The following is a 19,420-nucleotide window of genomic DNA, read 5'->3' on the forward strand; positions in this document are numbered from 1 at the left end:
TTCTTTCATGTACTTAGCATAAGGATTTATTTTAAGCATATCAGTTAATCGCATACGCAAAAAGATAGGTCTAATCATTTCAGCAAAGCGCTCAAAATCATCATCATCCTTTTTCTTGGATGGTTTGGGAGGAAAAGGCATGGGTTTTTGAACCCATGGTTCTCTTTCTTTACCATGTTTCCTAGCAACAAAGTCTTTCTTATCATAACATTGATTCTTTGATTATGGGTTATCAAGATCAACAGGAGGTTCAATTTCTACATCATCATCATTACTAGGTTGAGCATCATCATGGACATTATCAGTAACATTATTACTAGTTTCAGGTTCATTACCAGATTGAGTTTCAGCATCAGAAATAGAAATATCATTTGGATTCTCAGGTGTTTCAGTAACAGGTTCACTAGAAGCATGCAAAGTCCTATCATTTTTCTTTTTCTTCCTTTTAGAAGGACTATGTGCATCTATATTATTTCTCTGAGAATCTTGCTCAATTCTCTTAGGGTGGCCTTCAGGATACAAAGGTTCCTGAGTCATTCTACCACTTCTAGTATCCACTCTAACAGCATTATCATTATCCTTACTATTCAATTCATTGAGCAAATCATTTTGAGCTTTAAGTACTTGTTCTACTTGAGTGGTAACCATAGAAGCATGTTTACTAATAAGTTTAAGTTCACCTTTGACATTAGCCATATAATCACCCAAGTGTTCAAGCATATTTGAATTGTATTTCATTTGTCTACCAAAATAAGCATTAAAGTCTTCTTGCTTAGCCATAAATTTATCAAACTCATCTAAGCATGGGCTAGCAAACTTAGTAAATGGAATTTCAGCTTTATCATATCTATAGAGAGAATTTACCTTTACTACCTGTGTCGGGTTATCAAGACCATGAGTTTCTTCAATAGGTAAGGGATTAAGATCATATGTTTCTTCAACATGCGGCAAATTAAGACCATGTATTTCTTCAATAGGAGATAAATTCTTAACATCTTCAGCTTTAATACCTTTTTCTTTCATAGATTTCTTTGCCTCTTGCATATCTTCAGGATTGAGAAATAGAATACCCCTCTTCTTCGGAGTTTGTTTAGGAATAGGCTCAGTAATTGGTTCCGGAGGTGTCCAATTATTTTCATTTGTCAACATATTATTCACTAGAATTTCAGCTTCATCCGGTGTTCTTTCCTTGAAAATAGAACCAGCACAACTATCCAAGTAATCTCTAGAAGCATTGGTTAGTCCATTATAAAAGATATCAAGTATTTCATTTTTCTTAAGAGGATGGTCAGGCAAATCATTAAGTAATTGGAGAAGCCTCCCCCAAGCTTGTGGGAGACTCTCTTCTTCAATTTGCGCAAAATTATATATATATATCCCCTAAAGCAGCTTGTTTCTTATGAGCAGGGAAATATTTAGCAGAGAAATAATAAATCGTATCCTGGGGACTACGCACACAACCAGGATCAAGAGAATTAAACCATATCTTAGCATCACCCTTTAATGAGAACGGAAATAATTTAAGGATATAAAAGTAGCGTGTTCCCTCATCTTTAGTAAACAGGGTAGCTATATCATTTAATTTAGTAAGATGTGCCACAACAGTTTCAGATTCATAGCCATGAAAAGGATCAGATTCAACCAAAGTAATTATATCAGGATCAACAAAGAATTCATAATCCTTATCGATAACACAGATAGGTGAAGTAGCAAAAGCAAGGTCAGGTTTCATTCTAGCATTTAGAGATTGCTTATTCCATTTAGCTAATAACCTCTTAAGTTCATATCTATCCTTGCAAGCTAAAATAGCTAAAGAGGCTTCTTGATCAAAAACATAACCCTTGGGAATAACAAGTGATTCTTCATCATCACTTTCATCAGTATTATCAGATTCAATATTTTCAATCTCTCTAGCCCTAGCAAGTTGTTCATCAAGAAATTCACCAAGTGGCACGGTAGTATCAAGCATAGAAGTAGTTTCATCATAAGTATCATGTATAGCAGAAGTGGCATCATCAATAACATGTGACATATCAGAATGAATAGCAGAAGCAGTTTTAGATGTCACAAGCTTACTCAAAACAGAAGGTGGATCAAGTGCAGAGCTAGATGGCAGTTCCTTACCTCCCCTCGTAGTTGAGGGATAAATCTTGGTTCTTGGATCTTTCAAGTTCTTCATAATGATAAGCAGATATAAATCCCAAGTGACTCAAACAATAGAGCTATGCTTCCCCGGCAACGGCGCCAGAAAATAGTCTTGATAACCCACAAGTATAGGGGATCGCAACAGTTTTCGAGGGTAAAGTATTCAACCCAATTTTATTGATTCGACACAAGGGGAGCCAAAGAATACTCTCAAGTATTAGCAGCTGAGTTGTTAATTCAACCACGCCTGGAAACTTAATATCTGCAGCAAAGTATTTAGTAGCAAAGTAATATGATAATAGTGGTAACGGTAGCAAAAGGTAACAGGAGTAAAAGTAATGTTTTTGGTATTCTGTAGTGATGATAGCAATAGCAACGGGAAAGTAAATAAGCGAAAAACAATATGTGGAAAGCTCGTAGGCAATGGATCGGTGATAGAGAATTATGCCGGATGCGGTTCATCATGTAACAGTGATAACCTAGGGTGACACAGAACTAGCTCCAGTTCATTGATATAATGTAGGCCTGTATTCCGAACATAGTCATACGTGCTTATGGAAAAGAACTTGCATGACATCTTTTGTCCTACCCTCCCGTGGCAGCGGGGTCCTTACGGAAACTAAGGGATATTAAGGCCTCCTTTTAATAGAGTACCGGAACAAAGCATTAACACATAGTGAATACATGAACTCCTCAAACTATGGTCATCACCGGTAAGTATCCCGATTATTGTCACTTCAGGGTTAATGGATCATAACACATAATAGGTGATTATAGACTTGCAAGGTAGGATCAAGAACACTCATATATTAATGAAAACATAATAGGTTCAGATCTGAAATCATGGCACTCGGGCCCTATTGACAAGCATTAAGCATAGCAAAGTCATAGCAACATCAATCTCAGAACATAGTGGATACTAGGGATCAAACCCTAACAAAACTAACTCGATTACATGATAGAACCCATCCAACCCATCACCGTCCAGCAAGCCTACGATGGAATTACTCACGCACGGCGGTGAGAATCATGAAATTGGTGATGGAGGATGGTTGATGATGACGATGGCGACGGATTCCCCTCTCCGGAGCCCCGAACGGACTCCAGATCAGCCCTCCCGAGAGGTTTTAGGGCTTGGCGGCGGCTCCGCATCATAAAACGTGATGAATTCTTCTCTCTGATTTTTTCTCCCCGAAACACAATATATAGAGTTGGAGTTGGAGTCGGAGAGGCACCAGGGGGCCCACGAGGTAGGGGGCGTGCCCTAGGGGGGCACTGAAGGAAATATGCCCTAGAGGCAATAATAAAGTTATTATTTATTTCCTTATATCATGATAAATGTTTATTATTCATGCTAGAATTGTATTAACCGGAAACATAATACATGTGTGAATACATAGACAAACGGAGTGTCACTAGTATGCCTCTACTTGACTAGCTCGTTAATCAAAGATGGTTATGTTTCCTAACCATGAACAAAGAGTTGTTATTTGATTAACGGGATCACATCATTAGGTGAATGATCTGATTGACATGACCCATTCCATTAGCTTACCACCCGATCGCTTAGTATGTTGCTATTGCTTTCTTCATAACTTATACATGTTCCTATGACTATGAGATTATGCAACTCCCGTTTGCCGGAGGAACACTTTGTGTGCTACCAAACGTCACAACGTAAATGGGTGATTATAAAGGTACTCTACAGGTGTCTCCAAAGGTACATGTTGGGTTGGCGTATTTCGAGATTAGGATTTGTCACTCCGATTGTCGGAGAGGTATCTCTGGGCCCTCTCGGTAATGCACATCACATAAGCCTTGCAAGCATTGCAACTAATGAGTTAGTTCCGAGATGATGAATTACGGAACGAGTAAAGAGACTTGCCGGTAACGAGATTGAACTAGGTATTGAGATACCGATGATCGAATCTCGGGCAAGTAACATACCGATGACAAAGGGAACAACATATGTTGTTATGCGGTCTGACCGATAAAGATCTTCGTAGAATATGTAGGAGCCAATATGAGCATCCAGGTTCCGCTATTGGTTATTGACCGGAGACGTGTCTCGGTCATGTCTACATTGTTCTCGAACCCGTAGGGTCCGCACGCTTAAGGTTTCGATGACAGTTATATTATGAGTTTATGAGTTTTGATGTACCGAAGTTAGTTCGGAGTCCCGGATGTGATCACGGACATGACGAGGAGTCTCGAAATGGTCGAGACATAAATATTGATATATTGGACGGCTATATTCGGACACCGGAAGTGTTCCCGGTGATTTCGAAGAAAACCGGAGAGCCGGAGGGTTACCGGAACCCCCTCGGGAGAAGTAATGGGCCATATGGGCCTTAGTGGAGAGAGAGAGGGGCAGCCAAAGGTGGGCCGTGCGCCTCATCCCCCCTGGTCCGAATTGGACTAGGAGAGGGGGGCGGCGCCCCCCTTTCCTTCTCCCTCCCCACTTCTTTCCCCCTCCTAGTAGGAGTCCTACTCCTACTAGGAGGAGGACTCCTCCTTGGCGCGCCATAGGGGCCGGCCGGCCTCCTCCCCTTGATCCTTTATATACAGGGGCAGGGGGCACCCCTAGACACACAAGTTGATCCACGTGATCATATTCTTAGCCGTGTGCGGTGCCCCCTTCCACCATAATCCTCGATAATATTGTAGCGGTGCTTAGGCGAAGCCCTGCGGTGATAGTACATCAAGATCGTCACCACGCCGTCGTGCTGACGGAACTCTTCCCTGACACTTTGCTGGATCGGAGTCCGGGGATCGTCATCGAGCTGAACGTGTGCTAAAACTCGGAGGTGCCGTAGTTTCGGTGCTTGATCGGTCGGGCCGTGAAGACGTACGACTACATCAACCGTGTTGTGCTAACGCTTCCGCTGTCGGTCTACAAGGGTACGTATATCACACTCTCCCCTCTCCTTGCTATGCATCACCATGATCTTGCGTGTGCGTAGGAAATTTTTTGAAATTACTACGTTCCCCAACAGTGGCATCCGAGCCTAGGTTTTATATGTTGATGTTATATGCACGAGTAGAACACAAGTGAGTTGTGGGCGATATAAGTCATACTGCTTACCAGCATGTCATACTTTGGTTCGGCGGTATTGTTGGACGAAGCGGCCCGGACCGACATTACGCGTACGCTTACGCGAGACCGGTTCTCCCGACGTGCTTTGCACATAGGTGGCTTGCGGGTGACAGTTTCTCCAACTTTAGTTGAACTGAGTGTGGCTACACCCGGTCCTTGCGAAGGTTAAAACAGCACCAACTTGACAAACTATCGTTGTGGTTTTGATGCGTAGGTAAGATTGGTTCTTGCTTAAGCCCGTAGCAGCCACGTAAAACTTGCAACAACAAAGTAGAGGACGTCTAACTTGTTTTTGCAGGGCATGTTGTGATGTGATATGGTCAAGACATGATGCTAAATTTTATTGTATGAGATGATCATGTTTTGTAACCGAGTTATCGGCAACTGGCAGGAGCCATATGGTTGTCGCTTTATTGTATGCAATGCAATCGCGCTGTAATGATTTACTTTATCACTAAGCGGTAGCGATAGTCGAGGAAGCATAAGATTGGTGAGACGACAACGATGCTACGATGGAGATCAAGGTGTCGCGCCGGTGACGATGGTGATCACGACGGTGCTTCCAAGATGGAGATCACAAGCACAAGATTATGATGGCCATATCATATCACTTATATTGATTGCATGTGATGTTTATCTTTTATGCATCTTATCTTGCTTTGATTGACGGTAGCATTATAAGATGATCTCTCACTAATTATCAAGAAGTGTTCTCCCTGAGTATGCACCGTTGCGAAAGTTCTTCGTGCTGAGACACCACGTGATGATCGGGTGTGATAGGCTATACGTTCAAATACAACGGGTGCAAAACAGTTGCACACGCGGAATACTCAGGTTATACTTGACGAGCCAAGCATATACAGATATGGCCTCGGAACACGGAGACCGAAAGGTCGAGCGTGAATCATATAGTAGATATGATCAACATAGTGATGTTCACCAATGAAACTACTCCATCTCACGTGATGATCGAACATGGTTTAGTTGATTTGGATCACGTAATCACTTAGAGGATTAGAGGGATGTCTATCTAAGTGGGAGTTCTTTAAGTAAATTAATTGAACCTAAATTTATCATGAAACTTAGTACCTGATAGTATCTTGCTTGTTTATGCTTGATTGTAGATAGATGGCTCGTGCTGTTGTTCCGTTGAATTTTAATGCGTTCCTTGAGAAAGCAAAGTTGAAAGATGATGGTAGCAATTACACGGACTGGGTCCGTAACTTGAGGATTATCCTCATTGCTGCACAGAAGAATTACGTCCTGGAAGCACCGCTGGGTGCCAGGCCTGCTGCTGGAGCAACACCAGAAGTTATGAACGTCTGGCAGAGCAAAGCTGATGACTACTCGATAGTTCAGTGTGCCATGCTTTACGGCTTAGAATTGGGACTTCAACGACGTTTTGAACGTCATGGAGCATATGAGATGTTCCAGGAGTTGAAGTTAATATTTCAAGCAAATGCCCGGATTGAGAGATATGAAGTCTCCAATAAGTTCTATAGCTGCAAGATGGAGGAGAACAGTTCTGTCAGTGAACATATGCTCAAAATGTCTGGGTATAATAATCACTTGATTCAATTGGGAGTTAATCTTCCAGATGATTGCGTCATTGACAGAATTCTCCAATCACTGCCACCAAGCTACAAGAGCTTCGTGATGAACTATAATATGCAAGGGATGAATAAGACTATTCCCGAGCTCTTCGCAATGCTGAAAGCTACGGAGGTAGAAATCAAGAAGGAGCATCAAGTGTTGATGGTCAACAAGACCACTAGTTTCAAGAAAAAGGGCAAAGGGAAGAAGAAGTGGAACTTCAAAAAGAACAGCAAGCAAGTTGCTACTCAAGAGAAGAAACCCAAACCTGGACCTAAGCCTGAAACTGAGTGCTTCTACTGCAAGCAGACTGGTCACTGGAAGCGGAACTGCCCCAAGTATTTGGCGGATAAGAAGGATGGCAAGGTGAACAAAGGTATATGTGATATACATGTTATTGATGTGTACCTTACTAATGCTCGCAGTAGCACCTGGGTATTTGATACTGGTTCTGTTGCTAATATTTGCAACTCGAAACAGGGACTACGGATTAAGCGAAGATTGGCTAAGGACGAGGTGACGATGCGCGTGGGAAACGGTTCCAAAGTCGATGTGATCGCAGTCGGCACGCTACCTCTACATCTACCTTCAGGATTAATATTAGACCTAAATAATTGTTATTTGGTGCCAGCGTTAAGCATGAACATTATATCTGGATCTTGTTTGATGCGAGACGGTTATTCATTTAAATCTAAGAATAATGGTTGTTCTATTTATATGAGTAATATCTTTTATGATCATGCACCCTTTAAGAGTGGTCTATTTTTATTGAATCTCGATAGTAGTGACACACATATTCATAGTGTTGAAGCCAAAAGATGCAGAGTTGATAATGATAGTGCAACTTATTTTTGGCACTGCCGTTTGGGTCATATCGGTATAAAGCGCATGAAGAAACTCCATACTGATGGGCTTTTGGAACCACTTGATTATGAATCACTTGGTACTTGTGAACCGTGCCTTATGGGTAAGATGACAAAAACATCGTTCTCCGGTACTATGGAGAGAGCAACAGATTTGTTGGAAATCATACATACAGATGTATGTGGTCCGATGAACGTTGAGGCTCGTGGCGGATATCGTTATTTTCTCACCTTCACAGATGACTTAAGCAGATATGGGTATATCTACTTAATGAAACACAAGTCTGAAACATTTGAAAAGTTCAAAGAATTTCAGAGTGAAGTTGAAAATCATCGTAACAAGAAAATAAAATTCCTACGATCTGATCGTGGAGGAGAATATTTGAGTTACGAGTTTGGTGTACATTTGAAAAATTGTGGAATAGTTTTGCAACTCACGCCACCCGGAACACCACAGCATAATGGTGTGTCTGAACGTCGTAATCGTACTTTACTAGATATGGTGCGATCTATGATGTCTCTTACTGATTTACTGCTATCGTTTTGGGGATACGCTCTAGAGACGGCCGCATTCACGTTAAATAGGGCACCATCAAAATCCGTTGAGACGACGCCTTATGAACTGTGGTTTGGCAAGAAACCAAAGTTGTCGTTTCTGAAAGTTTGGGGTTGCGATGCTTATGTGAAAAAGCTTCAACCTGATAAGCTCAAACCCAAATCGGAGAAATGTGTCTTCATAGGATATCCAAAGGAAACTATTGGATACACCTTCTATCACAGATCCGAAGGCAAGACTTTTGTTGCTAAATTCGGAAACTTTCTGGAGAAGGAGTTTCTCTCGAAAGAAGTGAGTGGGAGGAAAGTAGAACTTGACGAGGTAACTGTACCTACTCCCTTATTGGAAAGTAGTACATCACAAAAACCTGTTTCTGTGACACCACACCAGTTAGTGAGGAAGCTAATGATGATGATCATGAAACTTCAGAACAAGATACTACTGAACCTCGTAGATCAACCAGAGTGAGATCCGCGCCAGAGTGGTACGGTAATCCTGTTCTGGAAGTCATGCTACTAGATCATGATGAACCTACGAACTATGAAGAAGCGATGGTGAGCCCAGATTCCGCAAAATGGCTTGAAGCCATGAAATCTGAGATGGGATCCATGTATGAGAACAAAGTATGGACTTTGGTTGACTTGCCCGATGATCGGCAAGCAATTGAGAATAAATGGATCTTCAAGAAGAACACTGACGCTGACGGTAATATTACTGTCTACAAAGCTCGACTTGTCGCAAAAGGTTTTCGGCAAGTTCAAGGGATTGACTACAATGAGACCTTCTCACCCGTAGCGATGCTTAAGTCTGTCTGAATCATGTTAGCAATTGCCGCATTTTATGATTATGAAATTTGGCAGATGGATGTAAAAACTGCATTCCTGAATGGATTTCTGGAAGAAGAGTTGTATATGATGCAACCAGAAGGTTTTGTCGATCCAAAGGGAGCTAACAAAGTGTGCAAGCTCCAGCGATCCATTTATGGACTGGTGCAAGCCTCTCGGAGTTGGAATAAATGCTTTGATAGTGTGATCAAAGCATTTGGTTTTATACAGACTTTTGGAGAAGCCCGTATTTACAAGAAAGTGAGTGGGAGCTCTGTAGCATTTCTGATATTATATGTGGATGACATATTACTAATTGGAAATGATATAGAATTTCTGGATAGCATAAAGGGATACTTGAATAAGAGTTTTTCAATGAAAGACCTCAGTGAAGCTGCATACATATTAGGCATTAAGATCTATAGAGATAGATCAAGACGCTTAATTGGACTTTCACAAAGCACATACCTTGACAAAGTTTTGAAGAAGTTCAAAATGGATTAAGCAAAGAAAGGGTTCTTGCCTGTGTTACAAGGTGTGAAGTTGAGTAAGACTCAATGCCCGACCACTGCAGAAGATAAAGAGAAAATGAAAGATGTTCCCTATGCTTCAGCCATAGGCTCTATCATGTATGCAATGCTGTGTACCAGACCTGATGTGTGCCTTGCTATAAGTCTAGTGGGGAGGTACCAAAGTGATCCAGGAGTGGATCACTGGACAGCGGTCAAGAACATCTTGAAATACCTGAAAAGGACTAAGGATATGTTTCTCATATATGGAGGTGACAAAGAGCTCATCGTAAAAGGTTACATTGATGCAAGCTTTGACACTGATCCGGACGATTCTAAATCGCAAACCGGATACGTGTTTACATTAAACGGTGGAGCTGTCAGTTGGTGCAGTTCTAAACAAAGCGTTGTGGCGGGATCTACATGTGAAGCGGAGTACATAGCTGCTTCGGAAGCAGCAAATGAAGGAGTCTGGATGAAGGAGTTCATATCCGATCTAGGTGTCATACCTAGTGCATCGGGTCCAATGAAAATCTTTTGTGACAATACTGTTGCAATTGCCTTGGCAAAGGAATCCAGATTTCACAAGAGAACCAAGCACATCAAGAGACGCTTCAATTCCATCCGGGGTCTAGTCCAGGTGGGAGACATAGAGATTTGCAAGATACATACGGATCTGAATGTTGCAGACCCGTTGACTAAGCCTCTTCCACGAGCAAAACATGATCAGCACCAAGGCTCCATGGGTGTTAGAATCATTACTGTGTAATCTAGATTATTGACTCTAGTGCAAGTGGGAGACTGAAGGAAATATGCCCTAGAGGCAATAATAAAGTTATTATTTATTTCCTTATATCATGATAAATGTTTATTATTCATGCTAGAATTGTATTAACCGGAAACATAATACATGTGTGAATACATAGACAAACGGAGTGTCACTAGTATGCCTCTACTTGACTAGCTCGTTAATCAAAGATGGTTATGTTTCCTAACCATGAACAAAGAGTTGTTATTTGATCTAATTAGGTGAATGATCTGATTGACATGACCCATTCCATTAGCTTACCACCCGATCGCTTAGTATGTTGCTATTGCTTTCTTCATAACTTATACATGTTCCTATGACTATGAGATTATGCAACTCCCATTTGCCGGAGGAACACTTTGTGTGCTACCAAACGTCACAACGTAAATGGGTGATTATAAAGGTACTCTACAGGTGTCTCCAAAGGTACATGTTGGGTTGGCGTATTTCGAGATTAGGATTTGTCACTCCGATTGTCGGAGAGGTATCTCTAGGCCCTCTCGGTAATGCACATCACATAAGCCTTGCAAGCATTGCAACTAATGAGTTAGTTGCGAGATGATGTATTACGGAACGAGTAAAGAGACTTGCCGGTAACGAGATTGAACTAGGTATTGAGATACCGACGATCGAATCTCGGGCAAGTAACATACCAATGACAAAGGGAACAACGTATGTTGTTATGCGCTCTGACCGATAAAGATCTTCGTAGAATATGTAGGAGCCAATATGAGCATCCAGGTTCCGCTATTGGTTATTGACCGGAGACGTGTCTCGGTCATGTCTACATTGTTCTCGAACCCGTAGGGTTCGCACGCTTAAGGTTTCGATGACAGTTATATTATGAGTTTATGAGTTTTGATGTACCGAAGTTAGTTCGGAGTCCCGGACGTGATCACGGACATGACGAGGAGTCTCGAAATGGTCGAGACATAAAGATTGATATATTGGACGGCTATATTCGGACACCGGAAGTGTTCCCGGTGATTTCGAAGAAAACCGGAGAGCCGGAGGGTTACCGGAACCCCCTCGGGAGAAGTAATGGGCCATATGGGCCTTAGTGGAGAGAGAGAGGGGCAGCCAAAGGTGGGCCGCGCGCCTCCTCCCCCTGGTCCGAATTGGACTAGGAGAGGGGGGCGGCGCCCCTCTTTCCTTCTCCCTCCCCACTTCTTTCCCCCTCCTAGTAGGAGTCCTACTCCTACTAGGAGGAGGACTCCTCCTTGGCGCGCCATAGGGGCCGGCCGGCCTCCTCCCCTTGATCCTTTATATACGGGGGCAGGGGGCACCCCTAGACACACAAGTTGATCCACGTGATCATATTCTTAGCCGTGTGCGGTGCCCCCTTCCATCATAATCCTCGATAATATTGTAGCGGTGCTTAGGCGAAGCCCTGCGACGATAGTACATCAAGATCGTCACCACGCCATCGTGCTGACGGAACTCTTCCCCGACACTTTGCTGGATCGGAGTCCGGGGATCGTCATCAAGCTGAACGTGTGCTAAAACTCGGAGGTGACGTAGTTTCGGTGCTTGATCGGTCGGGCCGTGAAGACGTACGACTACATCAACCGTGTTGTGCTAACGCTTCCGCTGTCGGTCTACAAGGGTACGTAGATCACATTCTCCCCTCTCGTTGCTATGCATCACCATGATCTTGCGTGTGCGTAGGAAATTTTTTGAAATTACTACGTTCCCCAACAGGCACGCGCGCCCCCACCCTCGTGGAGAGGTGGTGGGCCCCCTGGCCTTCATCTTTTGCAGGTATTTTTTATATTTTCCAAAAAGTTGCTCCGTGAAGTTTCAGGTCATTCCGAGAACGTTTGTTTCTGCACATAAATAACACCATGGTAATTCTGCTGAAAACAGCGTCAGTCCGGGTTAGTTCCATTCAAATCATGCAAGTTAGAGTCCAAAACAAGGGCAAAAGTGTTTGGAAAAGTAGATACGATGGAGACGTATCAACCACCCCTATGTTTTACTTTGCTCCTTAGTTATATATCTATAACATGTAGTCGATTGTTCTCTATTCTAATGGCAGGAAGGCAGGAGACGTATTTAATCATAGTTCTCTTTTCTGTGTTGCTAGGACATGATTTCAATCATTCTCATATCACCGTGGTCATTTGGTATGCACAACCTCTAGAAATTTAGCAAGGGCGAGCTCATTTCGTGCATCAAGGGCATTATCTTCGAGAAAGAGAGCCTTTGTGGTGCATGCCAAGGCGGGAAGCAAGTTGTAGGTTCTCACGCCATGAGAACATAATGACTATCTCGAGACCGCTCAAGCTCTTACACACCATTATAAGAGCCTCAGAGGCCACTCTCTCAAACTTACTATTGCCAATGATTGTTCTAGACTTATATCAGTGTTTTTCTAGGATGACAATATGCTAGTTCAAAGCATATTCAATACCTTTACGAGAAACAAAAAGCACAAAATCTATTCAATGTGAAAATCAAGATGGTGAGGACTAACATATGATAGAGTTCAAGAACACCAATGTCGACACCTTCCGTAATGAAGAAGGAATAAAAATCGTGTCTCCACCACATATACTCCTCCAAAGTCATGGAGAGAAAGAACCGAAATTTTATCTAGATGGCATGGAAAATGATGGTTGAGTAAAGTCGCCAAGATACTTTTGGGCCGATACCGTCAACATCGCTTTCCACACCATATTAATTGACTCTATTTCCACAAGCCACAAGCTTCTCACTGGTTAAAAGCTGAGTTAGCTAGTTTCATGGCTTTGGTTAAAAATTCCATGTCTTTGATAAACACCGTAGAACCAAGTTTTCAAATCACATGAAGATTGCCTACTTAGATATTGATCAAAGTGGAGTACTCGATAAACTCTCTATGGAAGTCTCCAAGGTTAATCTGCCGAGAGAAGAGCTACGTGAGGTTATGCGCATTGGATTTATCGATGATATCTTGATTATTTTCACCCATATGATGCTTTGTATGCGAACGGATGTCAGATCGGCCACCCCATGAAGGCCCTCGAAATCCTCATCGGAGCCATCAACAACTCAATTGAAGGCCTAACGTGGCCCGTTCTGGCACCCATGGCCTTCTCCCACCTAGCCTCTTGTCCCCGCCGAACCCTTTTGTATCACGTCTTTCTCTCCAAATGCATCACTCTCATGAGTCAACTCCTCCGACGCCACCTGTCTTTAGAGCCACTCTCCCGCAGTGCAGCTCACGTCGCCTCTTTTCTTCGATCACCTAGCATCGCATAGCCATTCTTCCACTGTGCGCAGCCATGAGTCTAACCTTAGTCGTGAGGATTCCTAGAGTGGAATCACTATAGATTCCTATACGCCCCCTTGCGCCTCCAGCTAGCTCCTCGTAGTATTTATATTAAACTTCTATACTTCTTTATAATTTAGCTTTATCATGCTATATTCTAAACTAGTTACCACATAACATTTTTGCTAACTAGAATATTAGATATAAAATTTCTAATATCTATCATTGAAAAATAAACACTTCCACCATGCTAAACGTAAATCGTATTTTATAGCAAAAGTTATTTTCTCTTTTCAAAACAATGTGTGTTAAAACATCTTTAAACCAAATTATTCTTTAAATCCCAAAGGAAGAAAAATACAAAAGCCTCTAGATTAATCTATGAAAATTGAGTAACTTCAATCCTCTCTCTCTCTCTCCAATTGTTGGGGAACGTAGCATGCAATTTCAAAAAATTCCTACGATCATGCAAGATCTATCTAGGAGATGCATAGCAGCGAGAGGGGGAGAGTGTGTCCACATACCCTTGTAGACCGAAAGCAGAAGCGTTAGTTTAACGCGGTTGATGTAGTCGAACATCTTCTCGATTCAACCGATCAAGTACCGAACGTACGGCACCTCCAAGTTCAGCACATGTTTAGCTCAATGACGTCCCTCGAACTCTTGATCCAGCAAAGTGTCGAGGGAGAGTTTAGTCAGCACGACGGCATGGTGACGGTGATGGTGATGGTGATGTGATCCGCGCAGGGCTTTGCCTAAGCACTACGACAATATGACCGGGGGAGTAAACAGTGGAGGGGGCACCACACATGGCTAAGAAACAATTGATGTGCTTTGGGGTGCCCCCTGCCCCCGTATATAAAGCAGGAGAGGGGAGGAGGCCGGCCCTAGGGGCGCGCCAAGTGGGGGGAAACCCACTAGGACTCCTAGTCCTAGTCGCCCCCCCTTCCTTCTTTCGGAGGGGAAAGGGGGAAGGAGAGGGAGAGGGAGAAGGAAAGGGGGACGCGCCCCCTCCCCTTGTCCAATTCGGACTCCCCATGGGGGGCGCGCGCCACCCCTTGTGGGTTGTCCTCTCTCTCCCCTATGGCCCATTACTTTCCGCGGGGAGTTCCGGTAACCCCTCGGTACTCTGATAAATATATGAAACACTCCGAAACCATTCCGGTGTCCGAATACTATCATCCAATATATCAATTTTTACCTCTAGATCATTTCGAGACTCCTCGTCATGTCTGTGATCTCATCCGGGACCCCGAACAACATTTGGTCACCAAATCACATAACTCATATAATACAAATCGTCATCAAACATTAAGTGTGCGGACCCTACGGGTTCCAGAACTATGTAGACGTAACCGAGACACCTATCCGGTCAATAACCAATAGCGGAACCTGGATGCTCATATTGGCTCCCACATATTCTATGAAGATCTTTATTGGTCAAACCGTTATGACAACATACGTTATTCCCTTTGTCATCGATATGTTACTTGCCCGAGATTCGATCGTCGGTATCTCCATACCTAGTTCAATCTCGTTACCGGCAAGTTTCTCTACTCGTTTCATAATGCATCATCTCTCAACTAACTCATTAGTCACATTGCTTGCAAGGCTTATTATGGTATGCATTACCGAGAGGGCCCAGAGATACCTCTCTGATACTCGGAGTGACAAATCCTCATCTCGATCTATGCCAACCCAACAAACACCTTCGGAGGTACCTGTAGAGCATATTTATAATCACCCAGTTACGTTGTGATGTTTGATAGCACACTAGGTATTCCTCCGGTATCCGGGAGTTGCATAATCTCATAGTCAAAGGAATATGTATAAGTCATGAAGAAAGCAATAGCAATAAAACTTAATGATCATTATGCTAAGCTAATGGATGTGTCTTGTCCATCACATCATTCTCATAATGATGTGATCCCGTTAATCAAATGATAGCACATATCTATGGTTAGGAAACTTAACCATGTTTGATCAACGAGCTAGTCTAGTAGAGCCTTACTAGGGACGCGGTGTTTTGTCTATGTATCCACACATGTATCAAGTTTCCGGTTAATACAATTCTAGCATGAATAATAAACATTTATCATGATATAAGTAAATATAAATAACAACTTTATTATTGCCTCTAGGGCATATTTCCTTCACCAATATCTTGTGAGTGTTTGTTATATTTCAATGTGTCCAATTTTATTAGTGTTGATCTCTAAATTGTACAAAGAAATATCCTGATAGTGGTTTCTTGTGTATAGTTTGATATGCTTTGATCAACTCATCAAAGCGTATATTCCAACTCCGAAATGCTTGCACCAGTCCATAGATGGATCGCTGGAGCTTGCACACTTTGTTAGCACCTTTAGGATTGAGAAAACCTTCTGGTTGCATCATATACAACTCTTCTTTAATAAATCCATTAAGGAATGTAGTTTTGATATCCATTTGCCATATTTCATAAAATTCAGCAATTTCTAACATGCTTCAGACATACTTTAAGCATCGATACGAGTGAGAAAATCTCATCGTAGTCAACACCTTGAACTTGTCGAAACCCTTTTGTGACAATTCGAGCTTTGTAGATAGTAACACTACTATCAGCGTACGTCTTCCTCTTGAAGATCCATTTATTCTCAATGGCTCGCCGATCATCGGGCAAGTCAATGAAAGTCCATACTTTGTTCTCATACATGGATCCTATCTCAGATTTCATAGCCTCAAGCCATTTCACAGAATCTAGGCTCATCATCGCTTCCTCATAGTTCGTAGGTTCGTCATGGTCTAGTAACATGACTTCCAGAACAAGATTATCATACCACTCTGGTGCGGAATGTACTCTGGTTGACCTATGAGGTTTGGTAGTAACTTGATATGAAGTTTCATAATCATCATCATTAGCTTCCTTATTATTTGGTGTAGGCATCACTGGAACTAATTTCTGTGATGAGCTACTTTCCAATTCGAGAGAGGGTACAATTACCTCATCAAGTTCTACTTTCCTCCCACTCACTTCTTTCGAGAGAAACTCCTTCTCTAGAAAGGATCCATTCTTAGCAACAAAGATCTTGCCTTCGGATCTGTGATAGAAGGTGTACCCAACAATTTCTTTTTGGGTATCCTATGAAGACGCACTTCTGCGATTTGGGTTCGAGCTTATCAGGCTGAAGCTTTTTCACATAAGCATCACAACCCCAAACTTTCAGAGATGACAGCTTAGGTTTCTTGCCAAAGCATAGTTCATACAGTGTCGTCTCAATGGATTTAGATGGTGCCCTATTTAACGTGAATGCAGCTGTCTCTAATGCATAACCCCAAAATGATAGTGGTAAATCGGTAAGAGATATCATAGTTCGCACCATATCCAATAAAGTACGGTTACCACATTCAGACACACCATTACATTGTGGTGTTCCAGGTGGCGTGAGTTGTGAAACTATTCCACATTGTTTTTAAATGAAGGCCAAACTCGTAACTCAAATATTCGCTTCCACGATCAGATCGTAGAAACTTTTATTTTCTTGTTACGATGATTCTCCACTTAACTCTGAAATTCTTTGAACTTTTCAAATGTTTCAGACTTGTGTTTCATTAAGTAGATATACCCATATCTTCTCACATCATCTGTGAAGGTCAGAAAATAACGATACCCACCGCAAGCCTCAACACTCATTGGGCAGCATTCATCGGTATGTATTATTTCCAATAAGTCAGTGGCTTGCTCCATTGTTCCGAAGAATGGGGTTTTAGTCATCTTTCCCATGAGGCATGGTTCGCAAGCATCAAATGATTCATAATCAAGTGATTCCAAAAGTCCATCCGCATGGAGTTTCTTCATGCGCTTTACACCAATATGACCTAAACGGAAGTGCCACAAGTATGTTGCACTATCATTATTAACTTTGCATCTTCTGGCATCAATATTATGAATATGTGTATCACTATGATCGAGATTCAATAAACCATTTATATTGAGTGTATGACCATAGAAGGTTTTATTGATGTAAACAGAACAACAATTATTCTCTGACTTATATGAATAACCGTATCGCAATAAACATGATCCAATCATATTCATGCTCATGGCAAACACCAAATAACATTTATTTAGGTCCAACACTAATCCTGAAGGTAGAGGGAGTGTGCGATGGTGATCTTATCAACCTTGGCATCACTTTCAACACACATCGTCACCTTGCCCTTAACTAGTCTCTGTTCATTTTGCAACTCCTATTTTGAGTTACTAACCTTAGCAACTGAACCGGTATCAAACACCCTGGGGTTACTATGAACACTAGTAAAGTACACATCAATAACATGTATATCAAATATACCTTTGTTCACTTTGCCATCCTTCTTATCCGCCAAGTATTTGGGGTAGTTCCGCTTCCAGTGACCATTCCCTTTGCCGTAGAAGCACTCAGTTTCAGGTTTGGGTCTTGCTTTGGGCTTCTTCACAGGAGTGGCAACTTGCTTGCCATTCTTCTTGAAGTTCCCTTTCTTTTCCTTGCCCTTTTACTTGAAACTAGTGGTCTTGTCAACCATCAACACTTGATGCTTTTTCATGATTTCCACCTTCGCCAATTTTAGTATCGCGAAGATCTTGGGAATCATTTTCGTCATCCCTTGCATATTATAGTTCATCATGAAGTTCCAGTAACTTGGTGATAGTGACTAGAGAACTCTGTCAATCACTATCTTATCTAGAAGATTAACTCCCACTTGATTCAAGCTATTGTAGTACCCAGACATTCTGAGCACATGCTCACTAGCTGAGCTATTCTCCTCCATCTTGTAGGCAAAGTACTTGTCAGAGGTCTCATACCTCTTAACACATGCATGAGTCTGAAATATCATTTTCAGCTCTTGGAACATCTCATATGCTCCATTGAGCTCAAAACATTTTTGAAGTCCCGGTTTTAAGCCGTAAAGCATGGTGCACTAAACTATCAAGTAGTCATCATACCGAGCTTGTCAAACGTTCATAACGTCTGCATCTTCTCCTGCAATAGGTCTGTCACCTAGCGGTTTATCAAGGACATAATTCTTCTATGCAGTAATGAGGATAACCCTCAGATCACGGACCCAGTCTGCATCATTGCTACTATCATCTATCAACTTAGTTTTCTCTAGGAACATATAAAAAATAAAACATGGGAGCTATATGCAAGCTATTGATCTACAACATAGATATGCAAATACTATCAGGACTAAGTTCATGATAAATTAAGTTCAATTAATCATATTACTTAAGAACTCCCACCTAGATAGACATCCCTCAAGTCATCTAAATGATCACGTGATCCATATCAACTAAACCATGTCTGATCATCACGTGAGATGGAGTAGTCTTCAATGGTGAACATCTCTATGTTGATCATATCTACTATATGATTCACGTTCGACCTTTCGGTCTCCAGTGTTCCGAGGCCATGTCTGTACATGCTAGGCTCGTCAAGTTTAACCCGAGTATTCCGCATGTGCAAAACTGTCTTGCACCCGTTGTATGTGAACATAGAGCTTATCACACCGGATCATCACGTGGTGTCTCGGCACGATGAACTGTCACAACGGTGCATACTCAGGGAGAACACTTATACCTTGAAATTTTAGTAAGGTATTATCTTATAATGCTACCGCCGTACTAAGCAAAATAAGATGCATAAAATATAAACATCATATGCAACCAAAATATATGACATAATATGGCCATCATCATCTTGTGCCTTTGATCTCCATCTCCAAAGCACCGTCATGATCTCCATCGTCACC

The sequence above is a fragment of the Triticum urartu genome, chromosome 4, assembly GCF_003073215.2.
Source record: "Triticum urartu cultivar G1812 chromosome 4, Tu2.1, whole genome shotgun sequence".
Classification (NCBI taxonomy): Eukaryota; Viridiplantae; Streptophyta; class Magnoliopsida; order Poales; family Poaceae; genus Triticum; species Triticum urartu.